This window comes from Dromaius novaehollandiae, chromosome 2 (assembly GCF_036370855.1).
Source record: "Dromaius novaehollandiae isolate bDroNov1 chromosome 2, bDroNov1.hap1, whole genome shotgun sequence".
Taxonomy (NCBI): domain Eukaryota; kingdom Metazoa; phylum Chordata; class Aves; order Casuariiformes; family Dromaiidae; genus Dromaius; species Dromaius novaehollandiae.
This window is the reverse complement of record NC_088099.1, coordinates 61,199,533-61,227,529: the sequence shown is the minus strand read 5'-3', so window position 1 is coordinate 61,227,529 and position 27,997 is coordinate 61,199,533. Positions and strand designations below refer to the sequence as shown.

Here is a 27,997-nt window from a genome sequence, read left to right as displayed (position 1 = left end):
CTAGCATGTTTGCAATCACCTTTATGTACCTTTTAAATGGGCTGGTTAATTTCTCTTTGTAACGGTACGAAATGGATAATGCAAAATCATACCAAAATTAATACAGGCTTCGGAAAAGTAACGTTTCGGAGTCAGGCTGTCGTCGTCTTTATTCCTGGGAGCTGTAGAATTACATTCGTGAAAGTGTGCTGCAAAAGGAAAGGATGGGATTTAAGTACCTCACAGAGATACTTGGTATTTGAGTATTTTGCTTTGTCAAGGTTTTCTGTACTGCACCATCAGAAACCATGCAGATTTTCCCTGCAGAGAGGAAGTCAGATTCTGGTCTGAGTTATACCAAAAGAAATTTGGAGCAATTCAAATGAAGTCATTAGATTTTTTTTTTCCTTTACGTTAGAATAAAGAACATTGGAATTCAATCAGAAAATGCAATAGCTTCAAAGGAAAGAAACTGGGGAAACGAGAGAGAAACAGAGAGAAATTATCTTTGCTCTGCAAAACGCTTCACTTGCATCCTGGCTCCACCAGCTGTGCACCATTTTCAAAAATTGGCCTTTCTCAAAGTTAATGACCCTTGGTCACCTAAGTGCTTGTAAAATTATTTCCTTGTATAATAACACCTTACTTCAGCATAACCCACTGAAGTGGACACTAGCAAATTCATTGACACAGCTCTTCTAATGAAATAGTTGTGGTTTAATGCTCAAGAAGCACTGTTCTAGGAGTGGGTTTAATACAGACCATGAACACTGTCAGCTGGATGGCATCACAACACTTGCATTAATTTTGCCCTTGTAGACATGCTTTGCAAATACCATTCTTAGGCATGACTGAAATTTCTGGCTTGTTATCACATGTGAGTTACGTTAGAGCATAACAGCGTATGTTATGCTGTATACCTCATCAGTGGGGCAGTTCTGCATGATGTGTTGAGAACCGGGAAAGGACAGACTGCAGGAGAAGGGACCAAATCCAAAGGAAGGGGAGACTGATCATTAAAAATAAGGACTGTTTTTTCAATCTTGGAAGCTAATTTTTTAAATTGTTTTACAAGACTTGTATTTGTACAGGGATAAAGTCATCATTGTTTTAAAATCCTAAAACAAGGGAAAGATAGGGCCATAGATAAGCAAGGAAAGACAAAAAGAAATGATGGAAAATACGGGGAGGAGGAAGGTCTGAATTAGCACCATCGTCATTGCCATCCTGCACTAGACAGGGCTTTTTGCTTTTGGGTTTAACTTTCTAGAAGTTTGCGAGTGGAGAATTTTGAGGGTTGAGGATTTTCTTTTAGAGCTGCATTGTGATTTGAGAACTGCATGCACTTTAAGGAGGCAAGGCACAGTTCTCTAATTTTATCAATGATGGTGACAGCTTGGTTGGCATTCTGAAAAGGCAGGCCATGAAAACATCTTCACTAGAAAGATTAGACATCAGGCATAACATGATTCATTCATAAATCCATTGAAAGAGTTCCAGTTTCAGGATAAGTGGCCACAGACAGAAAAGGGAACTGAATGCCAAAATAAATATCACCAAATTTTTCATAGCAGGATGGCTAATGCATTGTAAATTGTCCAGTGCAATTTGTGTACTTTGAATGAAAGGAGAGGAGCTTCCCCCTAGAGATTGAGGCAGCCAAAATTTCGAGGAGAAGTTTCATGAGAGAAATCTACCCAATTTTACAGGAATGAGCTTATGATGCTGCTGAGAAAGACCTGTCTTGAAAGTAACTTCAGGTTTCACACTTGATGCATCAGCAGTGAATCAGCACACATCAAGCGAGAAAATTATAATGATAATGTTTGCTGTCAATGCAAGTGGGAAGCTCCATTCGCAACTGGCTGGTATGGGCAAAGAGATGAAAAATGAGTCATTGAAGGACACAGAGGTGCAGTGTCTGCTAGTTTATTACTGCTGTCAGGGGGTGGTATGGATGGGCAGGGATTCTTTCCCTGTTAGTTTCATACACAGTCTGTGCTTGCTGTCCTTTTTCACAGCTACTGTGGTTGTCTGAAACAGCGGTTTTATCACCCCCTCAACACAGCCAGGAGGACCAGCTAATGATCAATGATAACCAGTTTTCGTGCCCCATTCTTATCAAATATGATTTCTGTTGTGCTGCCAGTGCACCAGTGACTCAGGCTACCAAAACCAAAAAGAAAAAAAAAAAAAAACAAAAATACAAAGAGGCATTATTGCAGAAGTGTTTAACCAAACAACGTGACAAATCTGCTGCGTGGAATTTACTGACTCTGTAAGATATACAAAAGTACTGAATGAGGTCAAATACACCACATTACAATGTCTTATGTAAATTACAGCCAGATCTTGAACACAACAAATGTTTCTCTGATTATGATACTGACCTAAAGGAGAAAAATAAAACAAAAAAAAACTTCAGCTTGCAAATAACCTTAATAGTTTGGAAAAACTAGGTGAAGCTAGCCTGGATGCCAAGCTCTACATGACACTGAAATTATTCCTACTGTTCACAGAGAATCTAAGATGAGAGGGCAGCTAATAGCAGAGACATCACTGCTAAGCTTGCACCTATCATGGAAGTTACTAGGCGGCCTATGCTATAGAGATTCCAGAGTGTATTTATATTTTTCAATCAGTGAAAAGTTAGTGTGAAAAGGTAGTGTATTGTGAAATCCTTTGGCTATGGTCAGTGTGCGCACACAATTTTTCAAGGTCACAAGATTTCTTCTGAAGGTCTCCCTGAAAAACCTCCTCCAGAACCATTCTAGATAACAGGAATCTTGCACTACTTCTCCTGTTAAAGTACACGTCTTACGCTTAGGCTAATCAATATGCTTTCCACTAACCAGTACATTTGAGGAATTATAGAAGATTTTTAAAAGCCACTTTACAAAAAATGACCTACTAAATGTTTTCAATCATCACTGGTTTCAAAGAGTGTATGTATGAAGTAGAACTTTAATCTGTTCATTTGTCTTTTCTTACAGGTATGACAATATTAATTAGTATTATTCTCCTCTCAATTACATAGTGCAGTGCTTTGTATTTATGAGGAGGCAGTTGGCGAGTGTAACCAATGAAGGGAGCCTGCTCTTTACTTACTGCCAAGAAAATTCTTCAGATGCTGTGGGCACTAAGAAAAGCAATGTTAATATAATTTGCTGGGGGAAATAATATAATAGAGCTACAAAAATAAATTATTAATGGATAATTTAGCCTTCATAATACATCTAGATACAAAAAGCCACTGGATATGTACAGCTTTAACTAAAAATCTCGCATTATGAATGATCTGAGCAAGTAGTGTGAGGGGAAAGCAGGTGAAAGCAAATGTAATTTGTTAAATGGGATCTGCCAAATTTTAAAAGAGGTCATCAGGATATGCAAACTGTGTGGAATAGGGAAGGAGGAGAGTTAGCAAGCTACAAGTCCCAAGAAGTCCCTCAGGACTGGACTCAGCGTTCAGTGGCACCGGCTTTGCTCTGCACAGGAGTTTCTCATGTGTGAGCAGAGCATTCCTGCCACCCTTGGCAGCGCTAGTGGGAAAGGAGCTGTGACTCTGCTCCCTAGACTGGTAAATCTCCAAGGAAACATGCAAAAAAGTTTGCAGACGTATTTCCTAAAAGAGGGGGATTTTTCTCCTTTTTTTTTTTTTTTTAACAATCTCTTGTATATATATAGCCTCTTAAAGCTGTTGCGTTCCATGCCGTGAAGGTGGGCCTACTAGCATCTGCTTTTAGGCCTATGGGTTTTCATCAAATCTGATGCAAGTGTACTATGATCCTTTCCTTCTTTGTGAAAAGGAACTCACAAGCCCTAAGGCTGAGGTTGTCATACATGTGACTATGAGACCTTCTCAGTTATGTACTTGAAATTTTCAGACCTGGAGGTAAAGAATTCTCATATCCCAAAAGCAATGTTAATTCTGCAGTGCGACAGGCAGCACAAACAAATCTGAACTGCACACCTGAATCTGTCACAAGGAAAGGTGTTTTGTCTGGAACCCTGTTTTACACGCGTAATTCCAACCTGTCCTGGTGAGTGGAGTTCACTTGCTTGCTCTCCTTCATCCTTGAGAAAAGATGGACCCAAGGCTCCTCAGAAACTTAGCCACCACTATTAGACTTCTATTAGACTTTCTCTCAAATCATTTTTTTTGTTTCTGAATGCCAGAATTTCACAGGTAATATGTTTACAATGTATGGCTACAGCTGACAAAGCCAAAATTTCACAATGCAAAATTTTACAACATGTGTTTTTTCGTATCAGGAAGCAAGTTGTATGTGAATATGGTGGGATTAGAATGAAGTGCCCGCATATTTGCTCAGCACCTCTCACTGACATAAAAATATGTTCCAAAGCATAACTGAAAATGTCTGAGTGAAAATAATGAGGGTCAGCAAAAGGTGATCAGTCAAACTTTTAGGGAAGTTGTCTGATATTTGTTAGGTGCATGCCTGAGTAAAGACTTTTTGTGCTAGAAGTCACAGCAACATATGTTTGAAATCCATCTGGCAACCTGGCAAAGAAGCACAGAGCTGTCTGGATTTCTTTCTCATTTACACAGCAGATGAGGACTCATTAATACACTGTGTTCATTTTTTCTTCATAGTCAAATTACTGTGTACCCAATCATACATCCTCAAGTTTCAAAAGCAGATGCTATTTCCAGATATCTGGGATCTGTTCAGGGGCCAACTTTTTTGGTCTTTTTTGGTCTTTCGGTATATCAAGAGCTTGTAGTAGAAGAGATTTTTGTATGTATTTGTGGGTATCTTATACATTTTTGAAAGCTGGATCAGAATCACTGATATTTCTGAGAACACTTTACCTCCAGAAAGTAGCTTTAAAATGTTTTCCTATTTTTTTTTCCTCAAAGAGATTTGTCTAGGGTTTCCCTTGTGTTTGGTGTCATCAAACTTCCCATTAGAAACCAATAAAAACTATTTTCTGTTCTCTGAAAAAAATGGACAAAGTTTTGCCCACCATTTAACCAAACTGCTCGCTCAGAAGTCTCACTGCCTCTAGAGACTACCAGTATTTTGTATTTGAATCTGGCATTAACAAACTCAAGGAAGAGCATTTTGAATTACCTCTTTCTGATGATGTTCTTAGTAGCCATCTTCTTTTGCAGGAGAAGGCCTGAGTAGATAACTGATTTCAGAAATTGTTACAGATCACGTCAGATGGAAAATTCTGCAGTTTCTTCCAGTTGAAACGATTCTTTCTGGCCTTCCTGCCTTTTCCTCTTCTATCCCCCTTCCCTTCCTAAATCTTCAGTTTGCTTAACACAAAGCATTTCATTTGACCTGAAAGGAAATAATGTGGCTATGAGTACACAGGCTAAAGGAAATGGAAAGCTAGAAGCCTGGGTTCTGTTTTCTTTTTAATCAGTGACTTGGGTTAGAGCACTGTCCCAGATCTTTCCTCTCTAGGAGACATCTATAAATCTGCCTCCCTTCCCAGGAGAGTGCCCTTCCCATCCAGCATTAGGCTTTGGTTATACGAGCATGGATCTTTCTCAGGCCCACCACCTATTCCACTTTATAGAAATGAAAAAGAGTGGGAGCTGTTCTCTTGCTGTTGTGCCATTCAGCAGGGAGGTGGGACCTCCTGCTTGCAAATTTGCTAGTAGTTTGAGATGGCTAAGCTACAGTTATCTTTTTTTTCAGCAAATGTATTTGTCAAAAATTGTAGCCCAGTTACAGCGAGGATTGTCTTGAGTGCTTTGAGAAAGCAGCTGACATCAGGAATGCATACCAGCCGTAACCTTTGTTATTCATATGCAGTGTCTCTAAAGAACCACAGAATATGGAGGAGGCTCTTGTGCCTTTCTATTTCCATGCCTAATGCCAGACAGAGAATCTCAAAGAAAAGCAAAATTGAGATTAAGTGGCTTTACTAGGGAGCTACTCTAGTGACAGTTTGCTGGTTTTAAGGAATAGCATAAAATCTGCCAATTATTGCTCAGTTTGATGCCATGGACTTAAGGAAGCAATACAGTCACTGCTAGTAGTGCCTAGCTGTTCCTGTACTATACTATATTATGTTAATACTCATATTTAGAAAGGATTTCTTGACTGTTTTGAACAGCTCTTGCTCTTTTTGGCACATCCATTTTCCACAATGTTTCAGTCAAGAGTGTTTCGCTAAGCTCATAAGTGATGGCTCCTCATTTTAAGGCTTCATCCCTGCTTCTGAGTTGAGCACAGTTTGCTCCCCGGCTCTGAGAACCCCTGTTGCTTGAACTAGTGAGGGGCAACAGGCATGTTTTTGCCCTCACTGTCCTTTCTTAGGGGTTGCAAGCTGAGGTACAAGGAATACAACAGAGTGTTCACAAAAGGGATAAATGCTTGGGTACAGTATTTGAACATACTGGGAAAAGGCTATAAATTTCTGCAGCTTTTCTGCTGATTGGAAAATTTGAGTTACATGACTGTCCATCATTGCTAGTAAATCAGCCTTGGGCTCACTGCCTATCATTACTGCTTGTATAAACTAACTGAGATTACATTGTTCCTCTCGGAGAAGACAAGGCCCTGCATTTGGAAGAGGGACAATGCCAGATCAATATAATGACTGAAAAGGCAGGCTAATAATGGCTAGCCAAATATGGCAATCTTTGCTTAATCTGCTGCTGCTCCTTCCCTAGGCAGCCATGGGTCAATGTAGATACTGTGAAGCCCTCTTGCTGGCTGGATCACCGAGAACGGCCCAGGGAAGTTAGTCACCTCAAGACTTTCGATTCTGCTCTCCTCTACCAGGTGTTTGTCACCTGAACTACTGCTTCACAGGTTTGCAGCAGACTGAATTTTGGCATTGTAATGAATATCTTGACCACACCAGAAAGCAGCCTGCCCCAGGATTTCTAGTTCTGGCTGCAGAAAACAGGTGTAAATTTGGTTGTGATTTTAACAGCCTGCTGTGTCTTCCTCTGAGAGCTGCAGGCAGGTTCACCCTGATACTTTATTCTTTATGTATAAATGGGACCAGGTCAGCTGGAATGACCATGGCTACTTACATGAGGGGCTGTCACAAAAAACCAGCATGAGATTGGGCTTACAGTTAGTCCATTTTGGATCACAGGTTTATGTGTTTTTCTCTAAAGGAAGACTGGCTTTTTTAGGGGAGCTGCTCACAGCTTCTCTTCATCATTGCTTAATTTCTTGACTGTTCAGAAACCTGAAAAAGCAATACTTCAATGATGGTCTGAACAGTGTGCGAACAGTATAGTAGCAGAGATCAGAAAATTGCTAAACTAAATGTTGGTAAGTATTATGACTGGAATTCAATACTTTAAATTACAATACTTGGTCTCTAGATTTATAAGTTATGGTAGAGTTAAAATCTTGAGTTAATTTGCTATTTTAAAGAAGAGTTTGTAAACGTCTTAAAATACAGTTTGTGTGATTTCTGTCTAGATCAGATAGGTTTTAGTAATTTGAATAGTGAGAGAGCTGCCAGAATGCCTTAATGTTCCTAACACAGAAGTCTGAGAAAACCTAATGAATTTCTATAGCTAGGAGACCCGTTCTGTTCATTAACAACAACTACAGTCATATCATCGTGAGGAAAGAGTGGTAGACCTACATTCAGCAGAGCAATAAGTCTTACCCTAATTCTCTTGTGTTTTTTCCCAGCCAAGTACTAAACCCAGATAGTAATAGAAGATGTACTTTTTTTTTCTTAAAAAGGAAGCTAATTTACAAGTCAATTATAATGGAATTAAAATTACTGTTGCTAAAATAATCCAAGTACATTTTGTTACTTGTAACTGGTGGTTTTAGTTATTTGGTATTGTGGCCTGCTTTTTTTGTTCAATAATTTACAGTGGATCTCCCACATATTATTGCAAATTAGCCTGGTTTGCTGGATAACAAATACTTTTATCTCTGCACTAAACAAAAGACTGCATACACCGAATAATAGGAATATTAGTATATGAAAAAAATAGCGTTCCAAAAAGCCATTATAATAACTATGCTGAATGATAATTATAAGAAACAATGCCTCCACTCCCTGCAATTTGTCAGAGAAATTGTGATAACACTAAATTTGATTAAAATCTGGAACCATTTAGAGTGCCATATATCTAAAGACATTACCAAAGCACAGCTGCCCCCTCTCCAAACCAACACACAAGATTACCCTAAAAAGCTGAAATTGCATTTGATTTACTCTGTTTGCCATGTTTCAAATGTCAAATAGATATATTTGATTTCTGGACACAAGGTATTTTCACTTACCATTAATACATCTATCTGAACTATATGAACTCTAGCTATGCAATATGGAGAGACAACAAACCTAAATGATTTGTCCAGAGTCATATGTGGTGTTCAGGCCCAAGTATCATATCCAGATTAAGTGCTATAACACTGTATGCACCCATAGGCACCATACAAATCAATTTTCAGTCCCTGTTAGCTCTATTTTTTCAGCTGAAGAAATAAAATGGTGTAAACTTTGATCCTTTGACACAAGCTTGGCTGTATGCTTGGAAAGGATTACTTATGTTTAATATCATGGCAATTTTGTTAAATAAGGGTATCAGACTGATGGCTGAAAACTACACTACCCCCCACCTCTACACCATTTAAGGCTATCTGTCAAGATCATGCTGTACCGCTAGGGAAAATAATGTTAAATAATACAAGTGATTCCCAAGGCAACTAATCCCTAAGGCACAACATATGAAAACATTTGAAAATAATTCTAATGACATAAAGGCCGATAAATCACAAAGATGTGTTGTACACACTCACAGTACACAGTAGGAATGGTTAATTCAGTACAACCTGTAAAACTGTGGGCTGAAAAACAGACCAGGTACTAAACAGGAGACATTTTTAACTTGGCTCTGAACACTAAATATGATGTTGATTATTCCTTCTGTTTCTGTGCTGTGTAGGGTGACATCATAAAACTAGGACTAGATATTACCGAGCTAATCTAGCCAATGCGTGCTAGACTTACAGCTCAAAAAGGCTTTATTTCTGACCTTGCGGTGTGCAAGAAAGCACTTGAAATAAAGCGGATGAAGCCCATGTCTAATGGGCTGCCTAAACTGGAAGATTTACATCACAGTAGAACACCTAAGTGCATAAAATACTAAGTACAACTTAGTTTTCGGGGTGGACAAAGTCTTGGCATTGCATAATGTGTAACATCAACGTAGCTGGTCAATGTCTGACAGTAACCAATGCGTCAGTGTAGACAAACTCTACTGCAAAAGAGGTGCCACATACACAGGGTGGTCAGCTGGCACAAACAGGCTTGTTCAGGATGCTAAATCCAGCTGCTTTTTGGCACGAACATTAAAAGCTGCATGTTTTATTTAAAACATCCTGAGCACTGTTATTTAATACTGAAAGTCCGATCGAAATTTCTTTTCAGTAATGTAAGACTACTGTTCTTTGCTTACAAGTACATGCTGCTCCAGAAATTTCCAGCTAATTAAGTCATTGAACTACTATTGTCAAAACGAGCAAAGTACACACAGAGATCTTTCTTGATTCGGATATGAACCTACTTTCTTGTACCTTATTTTTCTGAGGTATAACAATGCATTGTTATGCGTTTCAAAATGAAACCCCTCTTAATCCAAAGCTAACATTGTAAGGAAGAACTTAAAGTTAATATTTTTTAATTAATCTCTAATGAGCCAGAAATGTTCATTTGCTCTTTAAGTGACTCAGTTGCAGTCATTAAGGTCTTCATTAATTCAAATCTGTGATCTGCTGTACAAACCTAAGTTTACTCCTGATGAAATAAACAGTAAAATTATCCTGACCTCTAACATAACAATTCGTACATCAGTTCTTAAAGTGTTTTCAAAGCAATACTCACTTTCCTTATAAAGGATGCGTAAACTCAAATGATTCCAATTTTGTAATGACCTCTAAAATTTTATTGATGTAAGGAGCTCTATAAAACTAATTATTGTTACTGTAACTGTCCCCTTTTAACATCATCGTTCTCTTCTAGGCTTTGAGTATTTAATAAAAAGTAGGAGTTAAAAGCCCCTACAGATTTTCCCCTATTAAATTTAAAAAGCCATTTTTACAAAGCAGTACAAATGAACTGCATTTGAGATGCTGTTACCCCATTGCTTCACATTAGGGAAGCTGGACAGATGGGTAAGAAGGCTCACGTGAACATCTTCAAGGAGGTATCGCAGCTAGGGGGTTTTTGTTTGCAGCCTATGACATTGCTGCCCTCCAAAAGTCCAGGCACCACTGATGAGTTTCTTGAAACTCTTGCTTCTGCCCAACTATCAAAGGGCCAAATCCAACTGTGTTACTCCAGCTGCACTACGTTACACAGCCCATGTGTGTCACTGAGCTGCCAGATGTGCAGGTGCATGGGGGAAAACAGAGGCTGCTGCCTTCTCTGTCGTCCCATAAGCCAGTTATGGGATTTTTTTCTAGCTATTGAGGCAAACTTGACATTAACAGGGTTATGTGCCAGTGTCACTCCATCATATTCGGTGGTGCCTTAAACTGATTGCTTCAGTGCTTCCAAAGATATGTAGATGGGCTGAGAGGGGAGAAAATGGGAAAGAGGAAAGATTCCCCTAATGAATCTTTCAACAACAGGATCCTAACAAGTGTGGGCTTTATCGGTGTACCTGGAGGGTTTTGAAATGTCCTGCTATTGAGTTGGAAACCTGTTATATAGCATGGCACAACTTTTCAAAACTGGGTTAAGCATATTGCTCCATATTTGTGCAGGTGAATTGTAAGCAGACTGAATTTTAGAGATGCTGAGCAAATGTAACTTTCAGTGAGAGCTGTAGGTATTCAGTACTGAAGGTGTCTTAAGTGTGTTATTTGTTTATGGCCCCAAGTTGGAAAAGCTGAGTCTCTGAAAAATGCATAGACGCCTTGTAAGGCAAGATTGTCCTTCTGTCACTTTATAATGAACATATTCTTTAGATGCCGGGTGCTCGTTATAGCTAGTTGCCTTTCTCTTTAGTTCTCAGTGTCACTAATGGAAAATGCAAATTTATATGAAGCAAATTTTTAAAGCAGCACATGACTTATTTAAAAGACTCTGAACTCCTAGGAGTGTACATCAGATAAAAATCGATCAATAAATGAGTCAGAGGAACAGTGCCCATAGCATGCTCAGTCTGAGTTTCTGTAAAGTGTAAAATACCAAAAGTATTTACAGAAGAATTGTCTCTAGCAGAAAGCAATCAGCTAGTCAGCCCAAAACAACCAACATTTCAAAATACACCAGCAACAGGAAGAAATCATCAGTTACAGATAACTGAGCATGCTCTTTCTTCAGTTGATTTTATGAGACTTTCACAGGGGAGTGTCTAACCTTTCAGAGATATTTTGCATGACTCTCTTCACAATACACCTATATTGTGGGGAAGTACTTTTTTTGTAAGTGAAACTGAGGCCCAGAAAGACTAAGGATCCTGTATTTTTATATCTAAAGATGAGGACAAGCACACGGAGAGATTTTTTTCCGAAGTACAAAGGTTCTTGCTTTAAACAGAAGTGAAGTACATATGTGCTGCTAAAAACACCACCCAAATTTCAATTTGCAAGTTGAAATAGGTAAATTCTTTCCTAAAATCTGGCATGAACTGATTCACTCACAGAAGAAGTCTCTAGTGGAACGGGAAACAGGGCCCCATTTCCTAATCTGAGGCCAGCAGACTGGATAATTTTTTCCTTTTATGCCCGGCCTGAATGATTTCACTGTTAACTTGTTCTTTGCCTTACTGATTTTTTTTTTTTTTTAAGTTGTGGTATGATGTGTACACTCTTTTAATTGAAAGCCCTTTGGGGTAGAACTACCTTTTCTAAAGCAATATTCATCTATACCTTATTTGTCCCTGGTTGTCACTGGTCGTTTCTAGGCCTGTAGGTAAAAAATAAATGATCACAGCACCACCGCAGAGATGTTTTGAGAAAGGATAGCCTCCTAACTGCACCGACCCTCCCTGCGACCGGCAGGGCGAGAATCACAAATGGCACTTTGGCCCAGCCTCACCTGTGTGAAACACTATATCTAAGTATATATAACGCTCTGCCGGCCAGGCAGCTGAGATGCAGGCTGTGCCATCCCGCCAGCTCTGCCCAGCTCCAATCCACAGTTATCTGTGTTTATGAATCACCTCTTCCACATAGTCTCAGAACTTGGTCCTGTGTGTTTTTAAAAGCAGAATGGTATGTACAGTGCCAAGCGGCTTAACTGATGCACAGTGCAAGCTTTTCCTTACTACAGGGTTTGCTTCGGAAAAAAAGAAAATCAAAAATATCTTTGGTACTGAAAGCATTTGGAAAAATATAGTGAGTCAGAGGAGGACTGCATTACATTAATTAACAAGCTATGTACTTGTGGAAGGAAACGGCACAGAGAACAGTATATGTAGAAGTAACACATAATTGCCTCCTCGCCTGGACATTAGGCTGCTCTCTGCTGGACAGACACAAGCAGAGAGCTTTTATTTAAAATCACAGGCCTTTTAATACCAAATATAGCAGGAGTATCTGCTCTCCACCCCTATGTTTAAGTGTTGATGCAAAGCAAATATTTAGAAACTTAAAAGCCATATGCTTTAGAGAGCTTAATCAATGTAGAAATCCATTTCGTTGGGGACCAAACTCCCCTTTTAATTCCGGTTGCTCTTAGCTCTGTAGCTGTTGGTGAGCTGAACACATTTTCTGGTCAACACTTTAGCCCGAAGTTACTGGGAGTTTAAGAGAAACAATGGCTGAGGAAGGTCCAGTGCATTCTTATCTCAGTTCTGAGAATAATTCCTATGTTTGCCATAATTCTCTCTTGCGCTAAATGCCAGTGCCCAGGAAAAAACGGATGGGAGTGTAATTTGGCTTCCTCTACAGAAAACGGAGATTGACAGGCACCGTCCAGAACACGTTTCATGTCTCAACCTTTGCTATCATCTGTGGAGGGAATTTAGAGGAATAGCTTGGGCAAGACACCACACTCTCAGCTTGCTAAAATACAGTGAGGTCAATGCCATCTTTGCTGCCCAGCAAACAAAACTGCTCAAGCCCTGCAGCTTTCCTAGACCCTTCCAGCCTTGGGACATGGGACCAGAACCAGGAATGGGAGCAGTAATTCCTCTGCAGAGGTAAGTAGATGCTACCAGCCTGTGAAGCGAGGTCTGCTCTTCCATTTCATTGTCAGCTTGAAACCTTCTCCACTTGGTTAGGAAATCTGTCTCTGGCACTAGGAAGTACAGTCTGACAAGAAAACAGTGACATCTACACAACTATTAAATATGCCCAGGAGAGAGAATTTTCTTTGAAGTAGAAGAAGATGAAAAATGATGATCTTACATTGAGACATGTCTCAAGAAAAATATTAAGTTCAAGGCTTAGGTTTCCGCATTTTAAAAGACATGTGGAAAAGTCTGTTGGTTATTGTTATGCAGTAATCACAGATTCTGCTGCAACTATTTTATAATAGGATGGTGTTTATAGGCATTGAATAATGAGAATTTTATTTATGAAAACCTGGGGGTTAAAAAGGCATTACAGCTAAATTGTGTAGTAATCGTACCATTTTTAAATAAAGATGATATGTCTTTCTTTGTAACCTCATTGTCTCTTTCCTTTATATTACTGCACAATGATGAGAGTTGCCTTATACATCTTCTTTTCCCTTCCCTTCATTTTCTTCTATCTTTCTTTAGTAAACCTTTTTTTTTTCATTTCCTCCAATGCTTTTTCACAGCTTTTTTTTAAGGCCAAATGACATTCCCCATGAAAAAAATTTCATAAAAATCGTTGCTGGACATTTCTCATTGCTTTTCTGGATGGTTTTCATTCCTGTACTTTTCCTCTTTCATATTTTCTTTCTCTTATGGAATTTGGTATTATTATTTTATACTTTTGCTTGCTTGTATTTCTCTTTTCCAGTTAGCAGTGTTTTTCTTTTTACAGTCTCTTATCTCCTCAGACTTCCTTTTCCTCTGTCCTTTCCTTCTCTGTAATATCTCATGAGATTTGCCTTTGAGAATGATATGATGCCACTCAAAAAATGACAGAAAATTTTCAGGTTAACTTCAAAGACTAAAAGACAATGCTTGGAACACACATAGAAAAATATCATTGGTGTGAAGACTAAGGTCAAGGTATATTTTCAATTGATTAAAACCTCTTTGATCTTGGAGAACTTCAAAGGGAAGATAAGCATTATACAAAATGTAATGAATGTGCTTACTGATGCCATTGGTGAATCAGGTTAATATCCATAGCTGTTTACAGTTATGGTGGACAACACAAAAAAAGTATTTTCTTGAATTCTGACTTGATGTTCACTTAGACGTTATGGATGTATATAGGATCTCTCTCTCATACAGCAAATTTTACCCAAAGAAACAGAGAACAGTGTTTTCAAAGTTGGCCTTCAAATTGTAGTCACTTATATCTCGATTTAGTAATCACCCACAAAATCAGGCTGGTTTTCAGAGATACCCACAATCTTTGCACAGGTTAAGTGGAACAACCACACTCAGCAGCTCTGACAAACAGACCAGCTTTATTTGAGTAGTTAAAGTGAGGAAATCAGTATTGAAATGTTAGTCTGAAATAGCTTGCTACTTGTCACATGCAAAGCCTGGGAGAACATTCAGTCAGATCTGAGCTTTCCAGCTACAACTTAATCTTAGGCTTTAAATTCCATCTAGCTCAGTATCACTTCATACAACTTTACAAAATTTAAACACCCAGGGAAATAATTTTGAAGCTGCGTGTTCAAAGTTTCATATGGTGTCTCCATCGTAAATGCCATTTCAACATGCATTACTGCAAAAATATAATTACAAAACCTAAAGTAACATAACAGAGGCCAATAAGGATGTGGCTGGGTCTGTTTTGAGTTTACCTCCATGTCCTCTAAAAGCAGAAAAAATCTATGCATGCATAACAACCTCTTCTGACATTGCCGATCTAGCCCAATAACTCTTTCAAATTCCTTCCTAAATGGCAAAAATATGTCAAAAAGATTGTATCTATTTATGACTGTAGGAACTAAGGGCCAGCGAAGTGGAGTGATTTGCCTGGTGTGTAACCAAAAGCAGATGCTGAATCTTTTTGCTCTCCTCCTGCTGGACCATGTCAGCAGGATAACTGTACAAAAAACATTGAACGGCGATAGTGAAACAGAGAGGAGGACAGACAGAGAGGCAGGGGGGTGTGCATTTACCTTTGATGTCACAACCTCAGGGGGGAGCGGTGTCACCATGCTATGATGCAACAGTGGCCTGTGTGAGGCAGATCTGAGGAGGAACCGGGTAAGAGGCGGGGGAAGTTGGCCTCTGAGGTCATAGTCTTACTACTCAGCCATGACATTTCCATCAGGCTGCAGCAGAGGTGGAGCCGAAAGCACAGGCAGGTATAACCTGAGCTGATTCAGGTGTTTTGGAGGAATCAGGTTTCAAGAAGCAAGGAGGAAACATGAGTAACAAATCAGAGTAGGGCCCTCTTAATTTAAACCCACTTTGTAATCAGACTCGCTGTAGCACAGGAAGAACAAATACACCACTTGGGATCACTTTAAAGCAATTCAAGTAACACTTGGAAAACATTTTTCTGAGTATTGAAAAACGATGCTTAAAGATACTGAATTATTCACCTGCAAGATACTGGCCCCGCTTCTTCTTTCACAGTGTCTGCTGTATTTGCTATCATTCAATAACAAAAGACTATTAGAATAAACCATACGCATTTAAGCAGCTACACGGACAAACACACAGCCTGGTACACATTCTGGAGCGCTTGCTTTTCCTGGCAGGACTAGTTGGTGGAGACCTGCATAGAGGTGAGGGGCGAAAGCACCTGGAATGTTTTCCCTGCTAGGCAACGCAGCCCATCCGCTGCCACCGGCTGCCTGGGGCCGCGAGAAATGTGCTGCTGCCTACAGCTAAATCAAACCCGAGCTCCTCAGAGCCCCTGCTCAGCTTCGGGGAAATAGGCAACAGCAGGACCAGCTCAGGGAAGAGTGACGTGATGATGGTGCTCAGTCCTGGCAGGATGTAGTCCTTTGTGGTTTTTGCTTTTGTTCCCTCTCTTTGGAATATTACAAATGCAAATGAAAATTAACACAAAAATATCAAGGTCCTAACGATTTTATACAGATGCGTGTTTCATCTGGAATTGCTAAACAATTTTTGGTCAGCATTTGTGTCCCCAGAAAGACATGCTACAACTTACTGGGCAGGCCGCAGCTGCAGTGAATGGCTGGCTTCTTCAGGAGACGAGGCTCAGCAGAGCTATTCTTGGCCATTTCCACACAGTGCTTAACGTTTAAATGAGCTCGCATTTTAAAAGGTTTGCAAACAAGATTTTTGTCAGCTAAGTTTTTGTAATATTTTTTTAGCAGTTTTTCCTGCCTACACTTTTAATTTCAGTTATAATTTTAATAAATGTTCAGTTGGCTAGATGGAAGTGTTTTTCCCTCAAAAGAAGAAGCAAGCCCCTGCATGTGGAGTAATCCAACAACAGGGCTTGCTTTGGGACATGCTGGTCCTCGTCACAGCCTTGCTACAGTGCTGCTTTCAACTTTCCCCATTTCTGAGGCAGGAACTAAGGAAACAGCTTGTATCGATGAAACCATGAAGTACAAAACCCATTAGCTCGCTGGTTGCAGATCTATCCAACCCAAATGTGCCTGCAACTCCACTGCAGGAGTAACGAGGCCTCATGTATAGGTTGTTTTTTAAGTAAACTCTCTGCGTGTTTTAGAGTCAACCTCCCTCTGCAAAGAGGTGACGCCTGTTGAACAGAGGCAGCCCAGTGCAAGCCTGTAGCATCCTTGGGGACCTTGGACAGACCTTGCTGGGACAACGGTACCTGAGTTAAGATGCTACTGGCCCGTCTGCCATCCTGGCATTATCCTGGAGCTGGAAACGTGTCCCGCTGCCCGGCTGCCTTGGGCTACGAGGGAAACGTGGCTCTTGCCCCGCGCCGCTCTGCAAGCTGCGGTGCCAAGGGGCTGCTCCGTGCCGAAAGCAGCCAGCCCGGCTCCGGCCTCAGGTTCACGGGCCTCACAGCAGCGTATCCCAAATTGCTTAAGGGAAGCCAGAGCACAATTTTTTTATTATGTGAAGCAACCCATGAACTTCAGCCTTACTAGGCTGTCTCCATACTCCTATGTCTGCAAAAGCAGTGCTCAAGACAGTAAGTGTCTTACTTCCAGCTGTGCTTCTGCTTTTTCAGATGGATATCCTTTTGGTTCACATCTGGCTAAGCAGAAGGAACTGCACCAAGATCCACGGTGAATGGCAATCAATTACAGGCAGAAATATGGTGTATACATCTATTTTATTATATTTGGGAAGCTCCTCAAGGGAAAGAGACCAGGGAGGGGGAGCTGTTCCAGATTTTTGGCAAAATGATTCTCATTAGTAAGGTACTACTAGATCTAACACTGTTCTTGAATTTCCTGGTTTTAATGCCGTATGTTATAACTACCTACAAAGCTGATCCAAAAAAAAAGAAAAAGAGTGCACTCGTAGAGCAGAGGACAAATTAAGGGCTTAAACAATTTAAATAAATGCTAGCTTAAATAAGCAACTTCAGCTATCATTTTCGCAGATTTTTTTTTTTAAATTAATGAAATCATAAAGTTGTCTCACCAAGTAGCAATGCAGTTTTATTCTTCGTATTATGGAAAAGCTTTAGACAGAAGTGTGTCTGCCCACACTCCTAAAAAAATAAAGCCAAAAAGAGAGAGAGAGAAAAAAACCCTAAAACATCCATAAGCAAAAGAAATTACAATGTTTACCCTATTTAAAGAATTCGATATACATGCCTAGCAAATTATATAGCTTATTCATCCAGTCTATCAGTCAAATCAGGTAAGTCCAGTCCTTGATATGCTGAATACATCAGAAGGTGCTAAAGGAAATGAACACACCCCAATTTCTTTAAGCAAAAAGAAAGCTTTTGTTGGTCACACTGTGCATCTCAGAGCCTTCAATTTTTTTGAGTTTCTTTCCAGGTACTCTAGATTTTTACATTCTAGAGCAAAACAAACACATTTTATTTACACTCAGGAACAGAAAACAAAACTATTGGTTTTAATTTTTGCATTTCATCCAATTTGCATCCAGAATCACTGCTCCTTAAGCTCATGTAACATCACTGCCTACACAATTGTTAATTTAAAAAAACCTATAAAAAGGCAAAAACATTAAATTTATTGATTTACCGTTAGTGAAATAGCTATTCTGAAACCTAAAATTTTGATACCTTTTAAAACAAATACAGTTCTGACATTCTCGGTATCATTATGTTAAAGAGAGCACATTCACGCAACCTGAAGATCATTAGCCGTTGACTTGTCTCAAAGCACAGGGAGGCAGTCTGTGAGGCATACCTGGTAACAGCATTTTTCTTAGTTTGTCTCGCTTTCCAGACAATAATGTAGCAAGGGAAGCAACTGGAAATGTTCTGGTGAAAATAATAGACTACAAGTCTTCCTGTTGGCATGGAGATAGGAGAAAATCAGATTCACTGCACTTAAAAAAGCTGTCAAAAAGTGTGTCTTGTTAAAAAATCATGATCCTGTACTCCATTAAAGCAGCACAGTTTGGCGAGGAATAATTTCCAGTCTCCGCACTTTACTTTTGCTTGTCATTTCTTTGCAGTGATAATCTAAAATACAAATGCTTTTCGGCTGGAGAATGGAAGTAGTTTTCTAAAACTTGTTGCGTGCTGCAGGCTTCAAGGTGGAGATGTCTCCTGCTTGTCGCTGGGGTACGTTTCTAGCTACCCCTCGGGCGAAGCAGGTACCTGCTGCTGCTTTGGGGAGAGGCTGGTTTGCACGCGGCTGCCCGTGGGCGGGACCAGCTCCGTGGGTGTCCTCTAATGCTTCCTGAAGTGACCTTTTCTGGAGCCCTGTCCTCTACAACCTTTAGGTTGCTATAAAAGGTGTTTTTTCATAGGTTCATGTTCCTTTCTTTCTGGGACCCCCACCCCAATCTACCAGCCTTTGATTTTACACAAACTAATAAAGCTGTGGGGTTTTTTTTCCCCACCGTTCATCAAGAATGATTACTCTTCAGCACTGGCTTCAAGTAAAACTGAAAAATAAAAGCAATTATCAGTAGCGGTCCTGACACAAGAATTGCCTCTTAAGGTGCTGCACAATGTGAAAACAAATTATCAATAAAATTTTTAAAATATATTAAAAAGTTACCCATAGGGCAACTGTTTCCTTTTCCAGGCACAGGACAGGACCATGGTATTCAACACACAGCAACACACACGCAGAGACATACACACAGACATGCATGGATGTGTGCACGTGTGTATTGATATGTAACAGAAATGCTCAAGGTATCATTCGGTCCCTAGATCATAAAAGAAGAGGAGACAAAAGAGCAGAAAGGCGATGAGCAGTGAACAGCAAACACGGGCCCACTTCCAGAGCTTTCTGCCAATAGTGACCTGTCAGTCAGATGCCAGTGACACATCTGTGCTCTGCAATATGCACTTCTGCAGAGAAAAGCCAGAGACTTTGTGGTTTCATTCTCTTGGAGCCTAATCTCCATCAGATCTACTCAGTTTACCTTAAATCCACCTTCGGTAAGTACCGAGTAAAATTAATTCTTTTCTTCATTTATATTTTTTATTGCAGGGGGATATCCTGGAAGTATGTTATTAAATTTCTTCTTTCTTTAATAAAAAGAATAATGAAGTCTTTCCTCTCCTTTGGTTAATTTACTGGTCTGGCAACAACTAGATAATACCTGCCAGCAAAGACTTACTCCTGCACCTCCGGAAAGTGCTCTGCAGCCCAAATATTTGCCTTCAGAGTGAAACTGCAGCAGGGCCATTGTATGGCAAAATGAACAAGCAGAAAATAAGAGTCTTTGGCCGTTCCTAAGGCTTTCTCTCCCTTTCCTGGCTTCACTGACACAAGCTGGAGGCTTTACAATCTTTCATTTGCAAAAAACATGCTTGGTCTCCTTTTGGTTACAGTCATCTGGAAGAAATAAACAGTTTTTTTTTCCTAAATGCACATCCAGTTTCTCTGTGAGGAAGACAGGGTTGGGCGAGATATCGGAACTTCTTAGGCAGGAAATTTTGCCAAAGTCTCTCGCTTGTGCTGGCAACTTGTTACCGAAAAAAAAAAAATCCCCAGCAGCTCTTGCAGGGATCATGAGTTATAGTAACCGACTATGAGAAAGAAGGCAGTGGTCTGGGGACGGTTCTGCTCGAGCGTCTACATCGCAAATCTCTTTTTCCCACCGAACTCCAGAAAAAAAGGTCCCTCCGTGTTGGGGCCTGCCAAGGCCCATGCATTAAGCCGACAGGATGCTCGGGTGCACGCGCTGGGGTCTCCTGGCACCGCGCCCCGGCCAGCGCCCCGGCCAGCGCAGCGGCTGCGGATGCTGCGAGGCTCCCAGCGCTGTGCGAGGCTCACCATCTAGCGGCGTCGTGTTTAATACTCACGTAACCTGCAACAGCCGGCGGCGTTCGGTATTTCACACCGGTGGTTTGGAGGAGGGTTGCTCAGCAGGAGTCTCCAGCAGGAAGAGGAAAAGCCAAACCCCGCCAGACCAGACCGTGCCTGTAGGGGTTTAATGCATGGTGGCATCTTGTAGTCCTGGTTATGCAGCACACACATTTCAAAAAGTAGCTGGTGCATGATGTGAGTTTGTGCTGATTTTCTTCATGCAGACAGAAGGACGTCGCCTCATAGGAGTAAATGCAGGAGAACTGTATTTTCCAACAACAGTGTGTGTGTGCATGCGCGTGTGCGCACCTGTGTTTTCTTAAGGAAAGCTACACCCAGTAGATTTCTTTTTTTAGTACAAACAAAAATTCAAGACAGAATTTGCACCTCACCTAACTCAGTGTTGTCACTTCATCACTCCGCATTAAGTTTAACTGAGTTGCGTGGAGTCACACAAAGCAACAATTCCTATAAACCAGCCCGAGGTCCCTCTTCTCGGCTGTTACTGAGCACAGGACCTGGATCTGTGCGTGGGCTTATCATGAGAGAGAGGCAGGTTGGATCAGCACCAGTTTAAGTCTAGTCTGGTTTAGATAAAGCAGTAGATCTGATGCAAAGTGAAAGATATTACTTAACATGCTAAGATATTCCTAACAACCTTTTAATTAAAACCCTACTGTGTTAAGAAAACAAAAGGTCAGTATGTAATCTTTTTAAAATGCGCAAGATTTGCCTATATGGTAACTTCTGTCAGAGGAAGAGCTGTTTCTGCTGGTCTTTAACAGGAATATTATAGTCTCCAGAATATTGTCCTGGAAAGTGTTTTTTGCACTGCTGATGAAGATTGCCCATTGCTTCCTGTTAGGAGATCAGCTGCGTATAACAAAGTGGCTGAAATCACCCCATCTGTGTCCGAAGTTTGTATTTATGTATTTTTATATATACATATGCATGCATGCACTCACACATATGCATTATGTATATGTGTGTGTGTGTATGTGCACACACTCAAACACACAGTATATACACATACATAAGTATTTACAAAGAGAAATCATTCTGTTTTCAGCCAAAATATTTAAGCCATTTCACAGAATGGAAATAGGGAAAAATACTTTGCTTTGCTCATATTACAAAATTCTGATGACTTTTTCTTTGAGATCTCTAGCATCTCTGTGTGTTACACACCCAGCCCTCTTCCACTCCAAACCTCTTTGTAGTTAGGACCTCTTCTAGCAAAAAAAGCATCTTAACTGGCTTCACATTTTAATATATTCATTAGGGAATATATTTGTGGTGTTACGCCTCATGTTCAGTTCCTCTGGGCTGCTGGCAGTAGTGGTATCTAGGCAAGTCTAGCACATCTGGTCCTGCAAGTAGCATATGCATCCCTGTGACTTCTGATGGGATTTAGGCCACGAAAATGCCAACAGACAACTCAGTGTTGTTACAATAAAAGTGGCTGCACAAGTTAGGAGCAGAGGCCTAGGTGACAAGAGGACATTACTAGTGGCAACTTAGACATTGACTGCGTTTAAGCATGTTGCAGGCTAGCGCAAAGCTTTGCGAGTGCCAGGGGAACCTCCTGCATAAACTACCAACCGTCCTTAAAAATATTGCACAAATGCTTGTGTGTTTTCGGTAGCTCTTCATCACTGCCATGTGCTAATGTGGCTTGTGAAGTCTACCGCACATTAAACGAATGGCCATAAGATAGGGCAATTGTATATTGCCTAAACGCCACGGTATTTGCCCTGGGGTTCTCATGCATTGTGCATGAGGTTTAAATACAAGTCACAGGGAGGCTGCACATTGTTTACAACCTTTTCTGAAATTTCAGAATTGTTTCAACCATAACAGTTCTGCCAGGTTCCTTCTACACCAGCATATAGCTAAAGAGACAAGCCTAAAAGGGACGATTTACATGTAAGTTATCTTTGCAGAACTGACAAAAGAAAAAGCACTCCCAGCCAGCTGATAAAGTCAGGGCACAATATCCTTGTAATTCCTCAAAGACAGAAAGCAAGTTACTTCTGTGCCTTAGATCTTGTCTTCAAAACTTTTTTTTCCCCCTTTCACTCGCCACTCATTCCCATGGTAAAATGTGAAGAGGAGGACCGGTGTGTAACGGCTTCTATGGTCACCTATTGTAGAAGTGAGTTCAAGTCTGTAGCTTGCCAAAAGTCAGCTCAGCTATAATGGAAAAGCACTTTAATTCTCTGGAAGACTGTCCCAGTAAAAGAAAGGGTTTCTTTTTGCAGTAATCATGATGAAAAAAATGGATCCTGCACATTTCTAATTGTAGACAAATCTTTAGAAAATAAAGAGAGATGTTCTAAAAATATATATATATAAAACATTTAAAATGACATAATTGACGCTGGTTTAGCCAGTGGACATACCACTTCTGTCCAAGTCAGTATTTTCCTAACAGTGCTTGCAAGTTTATGTAAAAATTGCTTGACGTTTTTGGAGCAATAAGCGGGCATTTAGTTGTGTACTTGTAATGTATAACAGTAGGAAAATCTCTGTTGCTAATACTTCCAACATTACAAAAAAATACTACTAATTAAGCTTTGATGCTCCTCTCACATGCCTGTATTAGTGGTATAACTGAAAAGAAAACCACCCCAAAGACAGCTAAATCTATTCAGGGATAAATAGGTGCATATGTGAGAAATAAAATGCAAGTATTTACCCTACAGCTCATCAGCTGCTCATCTATAGTTTATGGCACTTGATTTTAACTTAGATAATATTCCAGTTAACTTTTGAACTCTATCCTGTAAATATTCTTAATTCTTCTAGGGCAGAGGGAAAGTCATTTGAATGTAAGAGAAGTATGGCTCCTTTGAAAACCATCCTCATTTAAAAGCTGCAGGGGAAATAATTTAATGTAATAGGAGCTACAGATTCTAAATTATTGTATGGTAAATCATAAAAAAGTCATTCACCCTTTATAACTGCTCAGTAAATCGTTCTTTGACTACATCCACATATCACAGCAAAACACTTCGTTCACGATATAGCAGCAATGTCTCATGATGGATTATAGACCTTTGCACAAACACAATGCTCTTGTCGAAACTTGCATAATTTGAAATAATTTACAGACTTTGAAAATTTGGTATCACAGAATAACTACGTTATATATCTTAATGACTATTTCTACACCTAAGAAAAATAAATACCTGTGCAGAAGCGGCCTTTGAGTTTAATCTTTAGTCCCTTGCACTTCAATGTATGTCCTTCTGAATCCGGGTCAGCTAACCATGGGCGATTCTACCTGTAATCCAGTCTGCAAGGTCTAGGTGACTATAAAGCTTTGATACAGTAAAATTAAATTATTAAGTTATTTAAAACACTGTTATGGAATCTGATGGGTGTTTATCTTTCTCCATTTGTGAAGATGTGTTTTTGTTAAGTGTCAGTCCCACACGCTTAACCAAGGATGCCGACTGCCGACTGCATTCCTGGCATGCTTTTCCTTGTTAACAGCCATAGCTCTGGACCAAAATAAGCCCTTGGCTACACCTGAACGCCCTTGCTCCTTTGGTTAGGTTTACACACTCCCTGGTTAACCTTGCGCTTTGGAAATCACTTGCAATTTTTCTTACGCAACCTAGCAGAAAGTTATTGTCTGGCTTATCTTCGCCATTAAAATCAACAGATACACTTGAACACACTCGAGGCGCAGTGCTGAAAACAGGGCTCATTTCCCATGGTCAAATGCTGGCTAAATCCACACTTTGGGACATATGTTCAGTATCATCATACTTGGTTCTCACCGTGCTGGGTATGTAAAGCAGCTGTTGCAACGGGTTCAACCAGCCCCTTGAGTATTCCCATTACACAAGGGCCTGAGTAGCTCTAGGTGCATTTCCACATCATTTAGGTAGTTAAATACTCTGATCAATGTCACAAGTCACCTGCTGCGGCTCCAACCTACCACAATTATTTAGGTCTGGAAACTTGCTATGGTGAAATGAGGTTCGTTGAAAGCTGAACTGAATCTGCAGCTTGTTAGTATTAAGCAAGCAAGCTCATAAAACCTAACCTCTCCTTCCCGTAGGCACCAAAGTATTTGGGGAAGTTTTGCTTGCCCGCTTTTTAATTTTACCCAAGTTTCTCTGATTACAGGAGAGAAAAAGTAAAAAGCATATATTGCGTACAGTGACCTGCTCGGTGACATCAGCTTAAAACTAAAACTCCAGTAATTGATCTTTGATGGGCTTAGGAAGGGCTGGTGCAGCACTGCAAATACAAGCTATTTGGTATAATTCCTTTCAAAAAGGGAGAGTGAAGGTTGGAGAGGACAAACATAACTTGCTATTTCTTTGAAACTACTTAATACAGCAGCAAATTAGCAGTAAAATTTCTGAGATGTATTTTAACTCCTTTTGTAACTGATAAAAAAATGGTGATTAAAAAAAAAAAGCTATTTTGTGTTCATGGAATCACTTTTAGCCTTTTCCAAGCAAAACTAGCTTAACCCCTGGCGAGATGGTCTTGGGAGTTTTCCGGTATACACACAAAAGCACCTAGTCAGGCCCCTCACTTTGAAGGACTGCCTCTGTCCTGCCAGTTTAACCTATGTATTTCTAATATCAGGCTTGCCCATCGGTGCGGTCTCGAGGGTGTACATCTCATGTGCTCTGTGTGAGGTGTATATCAATGAAAAGCTCAATAAAATTGCGGGTCCTCCGAGCTGTATAAGCAGATTAGATCTTTCTCTCCTGAAAGAGCTTGTAAACCGAATGAACAACCCAGACAGAAGGGATAGTAATACACCAGCAAAATGAAGATTTGGAAGAGCTGTTTCATCTATGCTAATAGCTAGCATAGGTACATCTGCACACTCTGCACTTACACAGCGAGTGTAAAGAAAAAGAGCAGGAAGGGTAAGGGGAGGAAGAGGAGAGCTGGAATAGCGGTAAATCAGCTGAGAAGAGGGGTTTTGCTAAAGTCACAGTTTCAGAAACTTTGGCTGACAATGAGTTCGTTTGCAGCACATTTTTGGATGCTGCATCTCTGGTGCCTTGAAAGAGGAAAACTCCGTAGAAGAGGAGCAAAGCGGGATGGCGAGGATATGAGAGCGAACACCCCGGTCCGCTGCAGCCACACTTGCTCACCCCGCCGTCTGCGCTTGCGCCTGCCCTCTTCCCTGTCCCACACCTCGACCACCTGGTCTGTCTTGGGGCAGTTTTCTTTCCCATAACCCCCCAAAAGGTTCGAGTCTTGTGCTGTCAGTCTTGTACCGTGCTTGCACTAGTTTCTAATAAGTGCCTCAGCCAGCTCTACTTTTCATTTACTTCACTTTCCACTTACCTGTCTAGAAGAGCAGAACTCATCTCCATAAAGGTTAATGTAACATAACTCCCTGTTCTCCCAGAAGAATCTCAAAAGGAAATTGATGGGAAAACATTATATAAAAGAAACTCAGATGAGATTTTTTTTTGTGTGTGTGTGTCCCTGTTTATGTTTTACCAGATGGAAAAGTTCAAACTGATTCCTTTATGTTGGTATACTATTTAAGAAACATATTATAAAGCCAAAAGGCAATCTTGAGTTCTGCAAAAAGAAATCTAAGTACCTATACAGTATTTTAAAATAAAAATAACCTAGTCTTAGAGGAAATGTGATTTTTTAAAATGATATTAAACTTTAACAAGATTATCAGAGAAAGCTCACCAGCATTTCCTAAAAATCACGTGTATGTTGTTACCATCTCACAGTTTGCATCTCTATCTTATTGATCCTCTGACTTGCCTTGCACTTCCCTGTCTTTGGTGACAAACTTTTTGTCTGCCAGCCCTTATCGCTCCCCTGAGGTTTAAAAGCTCTCGAGCTTTCCATCGTGATTTTGTCCAGGCCTTTTCCTCCAAGCCTCCCCTACTGGCTGACTTTGAGGGCTACGCTTTGCTTTTGCTGTGGCCTGGCACAAAAAAAAGCATTTGCACGATAAGGACAAGGACGGGGACTCATGCTTTGGTTGCCTCTAGACTGTCTTAGAAAGCTTAGGAACGAAACGCTGCAGCTGGACAGAGACACAAGCTATGTCAGTAAGTAGAAAGGAAATAAACTGGAAAAAGCATTGTACATGTAATAGCTCTGAACATTGGTTTCTGGATGTACTTTGAAGGTATTTGGGATACTTTAAGTGCAGAAGCGTGGAAAGGATGCTAGCAAAGACACTATCCCTAGGCCATGGGCCATGCAGCTGCATCCCTGCCTGGCTCTGGTGTCCTGCTGCCGGCTGCTGCGTGCTGATCTTCCTCTAACAGCCGGCTCTGAACTGGGCCAGTGAAAGCGCCAGACCAGCAAAACCAGTCTGATGCATTCAAGTCAAGAGGGGATAGTAATGGTTTCTGTATATTCGTAAATCAGTGCACAATAGTTTTAGAGCAGTGATGTTATTTTTGGAGGACCAGAGCATGTCCTAAAGAAGCCTAACCTGTGTATTTATCTCTGTATGTGGCTCATGAGGCAAGTCAACAGGGAGTTGGCTATGCCATAGATTTGCTCAGGATTATTGGGCTAAGTCAGACCAACAGCCCTCACTGTGAGGAGACAGGGAAGATGTCTTTCAAAATCAAACCAAGCCAGTAAAGCTTTAGTTCACTCAACATAGCTCAAAGCAGTCAAAAAGTTCATGTCGTAACAAACATCCAGCAGCTCAATCAAACTACATGCAGACCAGAGGCAGGGGGATTATCTGTCATTTGCAGACAGTTCATAGGACTGCTCCTTTCCTCCTGAGGTCCTTCTTTTGCTTCCCTACCATTAAAGTCAGATTCCCTCTCTGATTTAGACGTTGAGTGCTGTTGGGATCAGGAGATAACATGGCAGCAGCTTCATCCATAAATGCCAGTGCCCTGGCAGTCTTTGCACTGCTGTGAACCTTGCCTACAAAATGCCAAACAAACCCCACGGAAGATTTTACCTGAAAAGCACAGAATTTCTTTCCCCGTCCAGGCTGCTCTTCCTCCTGTGGAAGTCATCTCTCACTGACTGCAGTAGTTCAGGGTCAAGCCTGTGCAGAATTTGCTGCTTGGATTGTAACTCGCTTTTCCACCATTGTGTGTCAACATATCACAAACAATAAAGCAACACTTTGTGCTGCAGGCAATAATAGCTCAGATGAATCATTTGGCATGCTGTAATCCTGGGGGAGCTATTTTTCTTTCTGAATAGTGGATAGAGGCGGGGAAAAAAAAAAAACCTCACAAGCATCCATGTACTTCTGTGTATGCAAATGCCAGATTTTTGTAAGCCGTCATTGTCCAAAAAGCACTTGTAGCTTCACAACAAACTGGGTTGTCTGTCTGCAGGTGACCTTCTCAGGCAGCTTTAATGAGGAGCAAAAAAAAAAAAAAAAAGAAAAGAAAAGAAACCTTCTCTCTGCTAGAAAAGTCCCTTTAACCATTTAAGCCTTCTTCAGAGTCAAGTCTCGTTTGACGTGTTTTATCATGTCTCCTTCGTCCTTCTCATACTTTGGTGAAGAGTTTTATTTCTCACGAGAGGCACAAAGCTCTGTTGCTTGTCAGCACCGCATTTT

At 40.5% G+C, this 27,997-nt stretch overlaps 1 long non-coding RNA gene across 1 annotated transcript; it reads right to left on the bottom strand.

Annotated features, from left to right (window-relative positions):
* Positions 1-3: 3 nt before the first annotated feature.
* LOC135327304 (uncharacterized) lies at positions 4-27,997 on the bottom strand. Its single transcript, XR_010387408.1, has 3 exons — positions 27,383-27,997; positions 5,079-5,294; positions 4-188 (listed from the first exon to the last, which is right to left on the bottom strand). It is a non-coding gene; the product is annotated as an uncharacterized LOC135327304 (long non-coding RNA).